General features: G+C 43.6%; 1 pseudogene; it reads left to right on the forward strand.

The window, feature by feature from the left end:
- The first annotated feature begins 134 nt into the window (after positions 1-134).
- LOC134965407 (atrial natriuretic peptide receptor 1-like) overlaps positions 135-10,440 on the forward strand; it is a 15,782-nt pseudogene continuing 5,476 nt past the window's right edge.

Consider the following 10,440-nt stretch of genomic DNA (forward strand, 5'->3'; position numbering starts at 1 on the left):
GCACTAGCAGCGCTGCTGTGTCCGGTCTCCGGCGTTAGCCAATCAGGGCTTGCGGACCGGCTCCTGATTGGCTGCCGGTCCGCGAGCTCTGATTGGCTAGCGAACCGGCGCCAGACACAGCTGCCGGAGACGGGATGGGAGACCTGGACGGAGCGGTGAGGGGAAGGAGAGGCGCTGCGCTGCGCTCTCCTCCCCTCACATAAGCGGCCGGTGAGTGAACGGGGGGGGGGGCAAGGGCACAGTGGGGCATGTGTCTGGCACCAAGTGGGGAATGTAACTGGCACTGAGTGGGGCCTGGCACTGTGGGGCATGTAACTGGCACTGTGGGGCATGTAACTGGCACTGTGGGGCATGTAACTGGCACTGTGGGGCATGTATCTGGCACAGTGGGGCATGTAACTGGCACTGTGGGGCATGTAACTGGCACTGTGGGGCATGTATCTGGCACAGTGGGGCAATGTAACTGGCACTGTGGGGCAATGTAACTGGCACTGTGGGGCAATGTATCTGGCACTGTGGGGCAATGTAACTGGCACTGTGGGGCAATGTATCTGGCACTGTGGGGAAATGTAACTGGCACTGTGGGGTAATGTAACTGGCACCAGAGCCGTCTTAACAGCAGTGTAGGCCCCTGGGCACAGCAATGGACTGGGGCCCCTATCCAACCATCAGTGGTAGGGGTGGGGGTTGCTATCAGTGGCAGCTTTGATGTCCCGCGGGGGGGTATGGGTGTTCTATCTTTCGCTCAGCATGTAGGACCTGGAGAAATTATTTCTGCTAATTACTCCTTTACTGCACAGATGGGACGGGAAGGAGAACACTAAACTGTAGAAGGGGACATTGTGCTGAATGAAGGGGCCCTGGTACATGACTTCCAGGGTAGTAGGGGGTGTTTAATACACAGAGGAGGGGTGGATAGTGGAGTGGGCTTAATATTCAACATTTTCCGGGGGTCAGGGCACCGTGCTTTCCTGCAGATATCTCCAGTTCCTGGAAATACATTTCTTAGCTTTAATGGGATAGAAAAAACTAGAGAGTCCCACCTTTCAGGGGACTTGGAGATCAGAGTTCAGGAGCCAGAGCAATCCGCCAACAAAAATATAAAACTGCATATTAGGCGTGTGGAGCTGTAGCAGGGACCAGCTGCTTGAAGGCTGATATCTCTGGTTCTGGGCATAGTAGAGACAAGCTGCCAGTGTCCACTGAAAGGGGAGAGTCCCAGATTTTGGACAATATCCTCAGAAAAACTCTAAGTCAGACAGAACCCGAGATATCTGGCTGGTAAGAACAATTAACAGGCTTGGATGGGGACCACTGCTTTGAAGTCGGATATCTCCCGTTCCCCAGGGCCGATTTTCAAAAATCTGGTACCCCTGGAAAGAGGGGACCCTCAGATATCAGCCTAGGGCTCTTTTACCCCTGGGGCCCTTGGGCAAGAGCCCATTGAGCCCATACGAAGAGACGGCCCTGACTGGCACTGTGGGGCATGTATCTGGCACAGTGGGGCAATGTAACTGGCACTGTGGGGCATGTAACTGGCACTGTGGGGCATGTAACTGGCACTGTGGGGCATGTTAAATCTAAAAAGGCTACTGAAGGACTGCCGCGCCCCAGAGAGCAGCAGTAGTGATATCTGCAGGTGGTCACTCAACCCCCTAAAACATGGATACACAAAAAAATGAGAGATCACGTCTGCGCTCGTCTAGGATTACTATGCTTAGAGAGGTGTGGTTAACGGTGCACAGTCTCTAATAAATTGATAGTTCTTAAATAAAGTGGGTTGACTTAATGTGTCACGTGATGTCGTTGATACGTGTTGAGTCTCTCTTTATGCGTCTTTATTTCTACTTCTCCGAGTTGGATCTTATATAACGTCTTATTTTCAATACGCCTACTATACTATCAGCGCCTATCTCTGTCTCTCTGTCTCCAACTGTTGATAAGAACTATCCTGGTACCCTGGACGGAAGTACAGGAGAAAATTCGGAGAACGAATATCAAAGATACCTCTATAGGAGAAACACATCACGGTCCAACGTGACCGAGGACACGCATCTATTCAAGATCCAACTCGGAGAAGTAGAAATAAAGACGCATAAAGAGAGACTCAACACGTATCAACGACATCACGTGACACATTAAGTCAACCCACTTTATTTAAGAACTATCCATTTATTAGAGACTGTGCACCGTTAACCACACCTCTCTAAGCATAGTAATCCTAGACGAGCGCAGACGTGATCTCTCATTTTTTTGTGTATACTGTGGGGCATGTATCCGGCACTGTGGGGCATGTATCTGGCACTGTGGGGCATGTATCTGGCATAATGGGGCAATGTAACTGGCACTGTGGGGCATGTATCTGGCACTGTGGGGCAATGTAACTGGCACTGTGGGGCATGTATCTGGCACAGTGGGACAATGTAACTGGCACTGTGGGGCATGTATCCGGCACTGTGGGGCATTGTATCTGGCACTGTGGGGCAATGTAACTGGCACTGTGGAGCAATGTAACTGGCACTGTGGGGCAATGTAACTGGCACTGTGGGGCTATATAACTGGCACTGTGGGGCATGTATCCGGCACTGTGGGGCATTGTATCTGGCACTGTGGGGCATGTATCTGGCACAGTGGGACAATGTAACTGGCACTGTGGGGCATGTATCCGGCACTGTGGGGCATTGTATCTGGCACTGTGGGGCAATGTAACTGGCACTGTGGAGCAATGTAACTGGCACTGTGGGGCAATGTAACTGGCACTGTGGGGCAATATAACTGGCACTGTGGGGCATGTATCCGGCACTGCGGGGCATGTATCCGGCACTGTGGGGCATTGTATCTGGCACTGTGGGGCAATGTTACTGGCACTGTGGGCCATTTTCAGTGGCCACACCCCTTCTGGAGCGTGGCCACACCCCTTCTGGTGTGTGGCCACGGCCATGCCTCTTTTTGTGTGTTTTTTTTTTGGGGGGGGGGGGGGGGGGGGGGCATTTTACATCTTGCCCTGGGCTCCAAAAACCCTAGTTACGCCTCTGCGTCTTAATACCCCCCAGGCCTCCTAACTTGCAGTGCATATCGGGGCAGATTGGGACCAGTGTCCATTAGAAATTCTTGTGTCATGATACGATCTCAGACTTTCCTTCCCGCCAGCTATGAACACATGAGCGCGCATAACCCGTGTTCATGTGCGGTCTGAAAGGTGCCAGGGGAAAAATACCGGTATTAGAACCCTGGTCGCGAGCAGTCGTGTTCAACACGGCTCGCTGTGCGGTGTGAACGGGATCCGGGACCCGTTTCCCGCACACTGTGTGTGTACGGTCGGCGCTTGGAGATCAGGTGATCTCCAAGCGCCGGCCCGGCCCTGTCACCGCTGACGTCACCAACCTGGCAATTTGCCAGTTTGCAGACAGCGGCGTCGGGGCGCCTGAGGCGGGCCACACACTGGGAGCTCCCGTGTGCGACCCGCCTCAGGTGGTCTGAGAAGGGTATTAGATGAGTCATTAGCACCTTATCATGTCCAGGTATGTCTTCCTGGGACCCAGTGGTTTAATCATTCTCTCGTCATCCTGCTCTGCCGCCCTGTGTGCGTCTTTTGCTGCAGTCGCTACTGCGATTTGATACTAACATTGCTGCAAAGCCCTTCCTGGTGAGCACCCGTGTATCTGTGCGTGCAAGACGTGAGATGATGTGGCGTTAGCTGCGGGGACCAATCTCCAGAATGCGGCACGGTATATCTGACTGCATCGTTGGAGGAAAACTGTGGGGGGGGGCTGCTGTTGGGATTGGAGGGTTGGTCCCTCCTTCATATGCGGGGGTGATGCTTAATAGTTGCGGTTACCCACCGGAAACGTCTGCTTCAGGGAATACGCCATTTCACTTCTCGCTGACCCCTGATGTCTCGCTGCGTCTCTCACCTGTAACCGGTTGCTGGGACTTTCAGTGTTTTCAGTAACTCTTGTAAAATAAAATAAAACCGTGTATGGTGTGACAGAAAGCTGCCCCAGTCAGTGTTCCTGTATTTTTGGCGCAGGTGGAGACAATTGGCGATGCGTACATGGTGGTCAGCGGCCTACCGGAGCGGAGCAATGAGAAGCACGCAGATGAGATTGCTAAAATGTCCCTGGATCTTGTGGCTGCCGTTCGGCAAGTGATCATCCCGCATATGCCAAGTGAGAGGCTGCAGCTGAGAGCTGGCGTCCACACAGGTATGTCTGATGCGTATAACACATGTGGCCGACGCTGTACACTGTGAGCGGGGGAGTGATGGAGGTGCGACGTGGACATGGGACACCATCCAGCTACAGAGCGTTTCAAGGACGCAGTGCTCTTCTATACACACATAAAGTCTGACCAATGGCTTGTTACTGGCTATAGGGCCTTATTCAGCTTCAGTTGCAAATTAGCTGCAAATCGGACAATTATCAGATGACTGCGCATGCACCGCACAAGCCGTAATGCGTCTGCAATCCGATTGCAGGCCCAGCAAAGTGCGATCGCATAGCGATTGGCAGAAAGTGATTGTTTGTAGTAGGTTACATGATGTCTGTGGCAAGTGGTTGGGAAACTGCAGGCTGTTTTGGGGGCGTGCGTCTGATGTCAGCAGCGATTAAAAACATGGCGCCTCCGCGTCCACAGCCACGTATATCCTGCGTATGCAGGGGTCAACCGGAAACTGTCGATGGTACTCGATCTCTGCGTATGCATTGCAATTATGCGGCTGCATTCGCAAATTCACCAATGCGTCGGTGGCCGTTTTTTATCTTTCTGGGCGACTCTTCACAGGCGCTTTTTTTGAAAATTGCAATCTCTGTCTTAATAGCAATCCAAGCTGAATGAGGTCCTTAGCCCTATACTCTCTGAGCAGTGTGGAGATAACAGAGAGGGAATTGGTAATCGGTGATAGTACAGAATGAGAGAGTTCAGTACGAGAAAAGTAGATTTGGGTGTAGAGGTGCCATTGTCTATGTTCTCTTCCCCTTTATCTTTTTATCCAGCAATGCTCTTCTTCCTATGTTGTTGGGGTGTGATAATCCTTATAATGCAAAGTATGTGGCTGCGGCCTAGTGGCGAGCTATAAATGCAGTGTATGAGATAGTGGGGGCTGTGGATATGTCCTGGCCACAGATTATCTACCAGTCCCTGCTGCTGTGAGGGGATGACCAGTCGCTGACTGTCTCCATAGCCTGACAGGACGCATAGATGTAGTTACTATATGAGGCCGGACTGGTTTCCACATCATATTCCTGGCAGGCGATCTGGCTTCTGTCCCGTGTCCAGCGCACCAGATCCTGTTTCTACAAGTGATGCTGCAGGTGTGACTTCACTTTCCTGCACTCACAACTGGGCACAGACTGGAGAATAAATATTTAAGGCTACAGCCACGTATTGTATAAAGGTTCTACTCTGGGGCTGTAAGGCGGGGCGTGCGACCGTGCCCAGGCGACAAGGCCAGTCAGTGCCACAACAGCCCCCCACCATTCCCCACCGTGCAGGATGCCAGGAGGGGATCAGAGAATCCGTCACTTACACAATACGCCTCCTGTGACATTAGCATATTACTGCACAGCAGCTGGGTACACAGTCGCACCAGCTGTGCAGTAGTGTATATATCTGTACCTGGTGCTGTGATATATAATGCTTCTTGCTGTCATGAGTACAATGCATCATTCTTTTCCATTACAATATATTATATATGTGTGGGGATTATACAGTATATATGTGTGGGGATTATACATTATATATGTGTTGGGATTACACATTATATATGTGTGGGGATTACACATTGTATATGTGTGGGGATTACACATTATATATGTGTGGGGATTACACATTGTATATGTGTGGGGATTATACATTATATATGTGTTGGGATTACACATTATATATGTGTGGGGATTACACATTGTATATGTGTGGGGATTACACATTATATATGTGTGGGGATTACACATTGTATATGTGTGGGGATTATACATTGTATATGTGTGGGGATTGTACATTATATGTGTGTGGGGATTATACATTGTATATGTGTGGGGATTATACAGTATATATGTGTGGGGATTATACAGTATATATGTGTGGGGATTATACAGTATATATGTGTGGGGATTATACATTATATATGTGTTGGGATTACACATTATATATGTGTGGGGATTACACATTGTATATGTGTGGGGATTACACATTGTATATGTGTGGGGATTATACATTGTATATGTGTGGGGATTATACATTATATATGTGTTGGGATTACACATTATATATGTGTGGGGATTACACATTGTATATGTGTGGGGATTACACATTGTATATGTGTGGGGATTATACATTGTATATGTGTGGGGATTGTACATTATATGTGTGTGGGGATTATACATTGTATATGTGTGGGGATTATACAGTATATATGTGTGGGGATTATACAGTATATATGTGTGGGGATTATACAGTATATATGTGTGGGGATTATACAGTATATATGTGTGGGGATTATACATTATATATGTGTTGGGATTACACATTATATATGTGTTGGGATTACACATTGTATATGTGTGGGGATTACACATTGTATATGTGTGGGGATTATACATTGTATATGTGTGGGGATTGTACATTATATGTGTGTGGGGATTATACAGTATATGTGTGTGGGGATTATACAGTATATATGTGTGGGGATTATACAGTATATATGTGTGGGGATTATACAGTATATATGTGTGGGGATTATACATTGTATATGTGTGGGGATTATACAGTATATATGTGTGGGGATTATACATTGTATATGTGTGGGGATTATACATTATATATGTGTGGGGATTATACATTATATATGTGTTGGGATTACACATTATATATGTGTGGGGATTATACATTATATATGTGTGGGGATTATACTTTATGTATGAGTGGGGATTGTACAGTATATATGTGAAGGATTGTACATTATATGTGTGTGGGGAATGTACATTATATGTGTGTGGGGATTATACAGTATATATGTGTGGGGATTATACAGTATATATGTGTGGGAATTATACAGTATATATGTGTGGGGATTATACAGTATATATGTGTGTGGATTATACAGTATATATGTGTGGGGATTGTACATTATATGTGTGTGAGGATTGTACATTATATATGTGTGGCGATTGTACATTATATGTGTGTGGGGATTGTACATTATATATGTGTGAGATTATACATTATATGTGTGTGGGGATTGTACATTATATGTGTGTGGGGATTATACAGTATATATGTGTCGGGATTATACAGTATATATGTGTGGGGATTATACATTATACATGTGTGGGGATTATACATTATACATGTGTGGGGATTATACATTATACATGTGTGGGGATTATACATTATATATGTGTGGGGATTATACAGTATATATGTGTGGGGATTACACATTAAATATGTGTGGGGATTATACATTGTATATATGTGTGGGGATTATACATTATACATGTGTGGGGATTATACATTGTATATATGTGTGGGGATTATACATTGTATATATGTGTGGGGATTATACATTGTATATATGTGTGGAGATTATACATGTGTGGGGATTATACATTATACATGTGTGGGGATTATGCATTGTATATATGTGTGGGGATTATACATTATACATGTGTGGGGATTATACATTATACATGTGTGGGGATTATACATTATACATGTGTGGGGATTATACATTATACGTGTGTGGGGATTATACATTATACATGTGTGAGGATTATTCATTATACATTGTACATGTGTGGGGATTATACATTATACATGTGTGGGGATTATACATTATACATGTGTGGGGATTATACATTATACATGTGTGGGGATTATACATTATACGTGTGTGGGGATTAGACAGTATATATGTGTGGGGATTATATATTATATATATGTGTGTGTGTGTGTGTGTGTGTGTGTGTGTGTGTGTGTGTGTGTGTGTGTATTATACATTATACATGTGTGGGGATTATACATGTGTGAGGATTATACATTATACATGTGTGGGGATTATACATGTGTGAGGATTATACATTATGTATGTGTGGGAATTATACAGTATATATGTGTGAGGATTATACATTATACATGTGTGGGAATTATACAGTATATATGTGTGGGGATTATACATTATACGTGTGTGGGGATTGTACATTATATGTGTGTGGGGATTATACATTATACGTGTGTGGGGATTATACATGTGTGGGGATTATACATTATACATTGTACATGTGTGGGGATTATACATTGTACATGTGTGGGGATTATACATTGTATATGTGTGGGGATTATACATTGTATATGTGTGGGGATTATACATTGTACATGTGTGGGGATTATTGTTGTACATGTGTGGGGATTATACATTGTACATGTGTGGGGATTATACATTGTACATGTGTGGGGATTATACATTATACATTGTACATGTGTGGGGATTATACATTATATGTGTGTGGGGATTATACATTATACGTGTGTGGGGATTATACATTATACGTGTGTGGGGATTGTACATTATACGTGTGTGGGGATTATACATTATACGTGTGTGGGGATTATACATTATACATTATACATGTGTGGGGATTATACATTATACATTGTACATGTGTGGGGATTATACATTATACATTATACATGTGTGGGGATTATACATTATACATTGTACATGTGTGGGGATTATACAATATACATTATACATGTGTGGGGATTATACATTATACATTGTACATGTGTGGGGATTATACATTATACATGTGTGGGGATTATACATTATACATGTGTGGGGATTATACATTATACATTATACATGTGTGGGGATTATACATTATACATTGTACATGTGTGGGGATTATACATTGTATATGTGTGGGGATTATACATTGTATATGTGTGGGGATTATACAGTATATATGTGTGGGGATTATACATTGTATATGTGTGGGGATTATACATTGTATATGTGTGGGGATTATACAGTATATATGTGTGGGGATTATACATTGTACATGTGTGGGGATTATACATTATACATGTGTGGGGATTATACATTATACATGTGTGGGGATTATACATTATATATGTGTGGGGATTATACATTGTATATGTGTGGGGATTATACAGTATATATGTGTGGGGATTATACATTGTATATGTGTGGGGATTATACATTGTATATGTGTGGGGATTATACAGTATATATGTGTGGGGATTATACATTGTATATGTGTGGGGATTATACATTGTATATGTGTGGGGATTATACATTGTACATGTGTGGGGATTATACATTGTACATGTGTGGGGATTATACATTGTATATGTGTGGGGATTATACATTGTACATGTGTGGGGATTATACATTATACATGTGTGGGGATTATACATTATACATGTGTGGGGATTATACATTATATATGTGTGGGGATTAGACAGTATATATGTGTGGGGATTATATATTATATATATGTGTGTGTGTGTGTGTGTGTGTGTGTGTGTGTGTGTGTATTATACATTATACATGTGTGGGGATTATACATGTGTGAGGATTATACATTATACATGTGTGGGGATTATACATGTGTGAGGATTATACATTATGTATGTGTGGGAATTATACAGTATATATGTGTGAGGATTATACATTATACATGTGTGGGAATTATACAGTATATATGTGTGGGGATTATACATTATACGTGTGTGGGGATTGTACATTATATGTGTGTGGGGATTATACATTATACGTGTGTGGGGATTATACATGTGTGGGGATTATACATTATACATTGTACATGTGTGGGGATTATACATTGTACATGTGTGGGGATTATACATTGTATATGTGTGGGGATTATACATTGTATATGTGTGGGGATTATACATTGTACATGTGTGGGGATTATTGTTGTACATGTGTGGGGATTATACATTGTACATGTGTGGGGATTATACATTGTACATGTGTGGGGATTATACATTATACATTGTACATGTGTGGGGATTATACATTATATGTGTGTGGGGATTATACATTATACGTGTGTGGGGATTATACATTATACGTGTGTGGGGATTGTACATTATACGTGTGTGGGGATTATACATTATACGTTGTGTGGGGATTATACATTATACATTATACATGTGTGGGGATTATACATTATACATTGTACATGTGTGGGGATTATACATTATACATTATACATGTGTGGGGATTATACATTATACATTGTACATGTGTGGGGATTATACAATATACATTATACATGTGTGGGGATTATACATTATACATTGTACATGTGTGGGGATTATACATTATACATGTGTGGGGATTATACATTATACATTATACATGTGTGGGGATTATACATTATACATTATACATGTGTG

Source organism: Pseudophryne corroboree, chromosome 10, assembly GCF_028390025.1.
Source record: "Pseudophryne corroboree isolate aPseCor3 chromosome 10, aPseCor3.hap2, whole genome shotgun sequence".
Taxonomy (NCBI): domain Eukaryota; kingdom Metazoa; phylum Chordata; class Amphibia; order Anura; family Myobatrachidae; genus Pseudophryne; species Pseudophryne corroboree.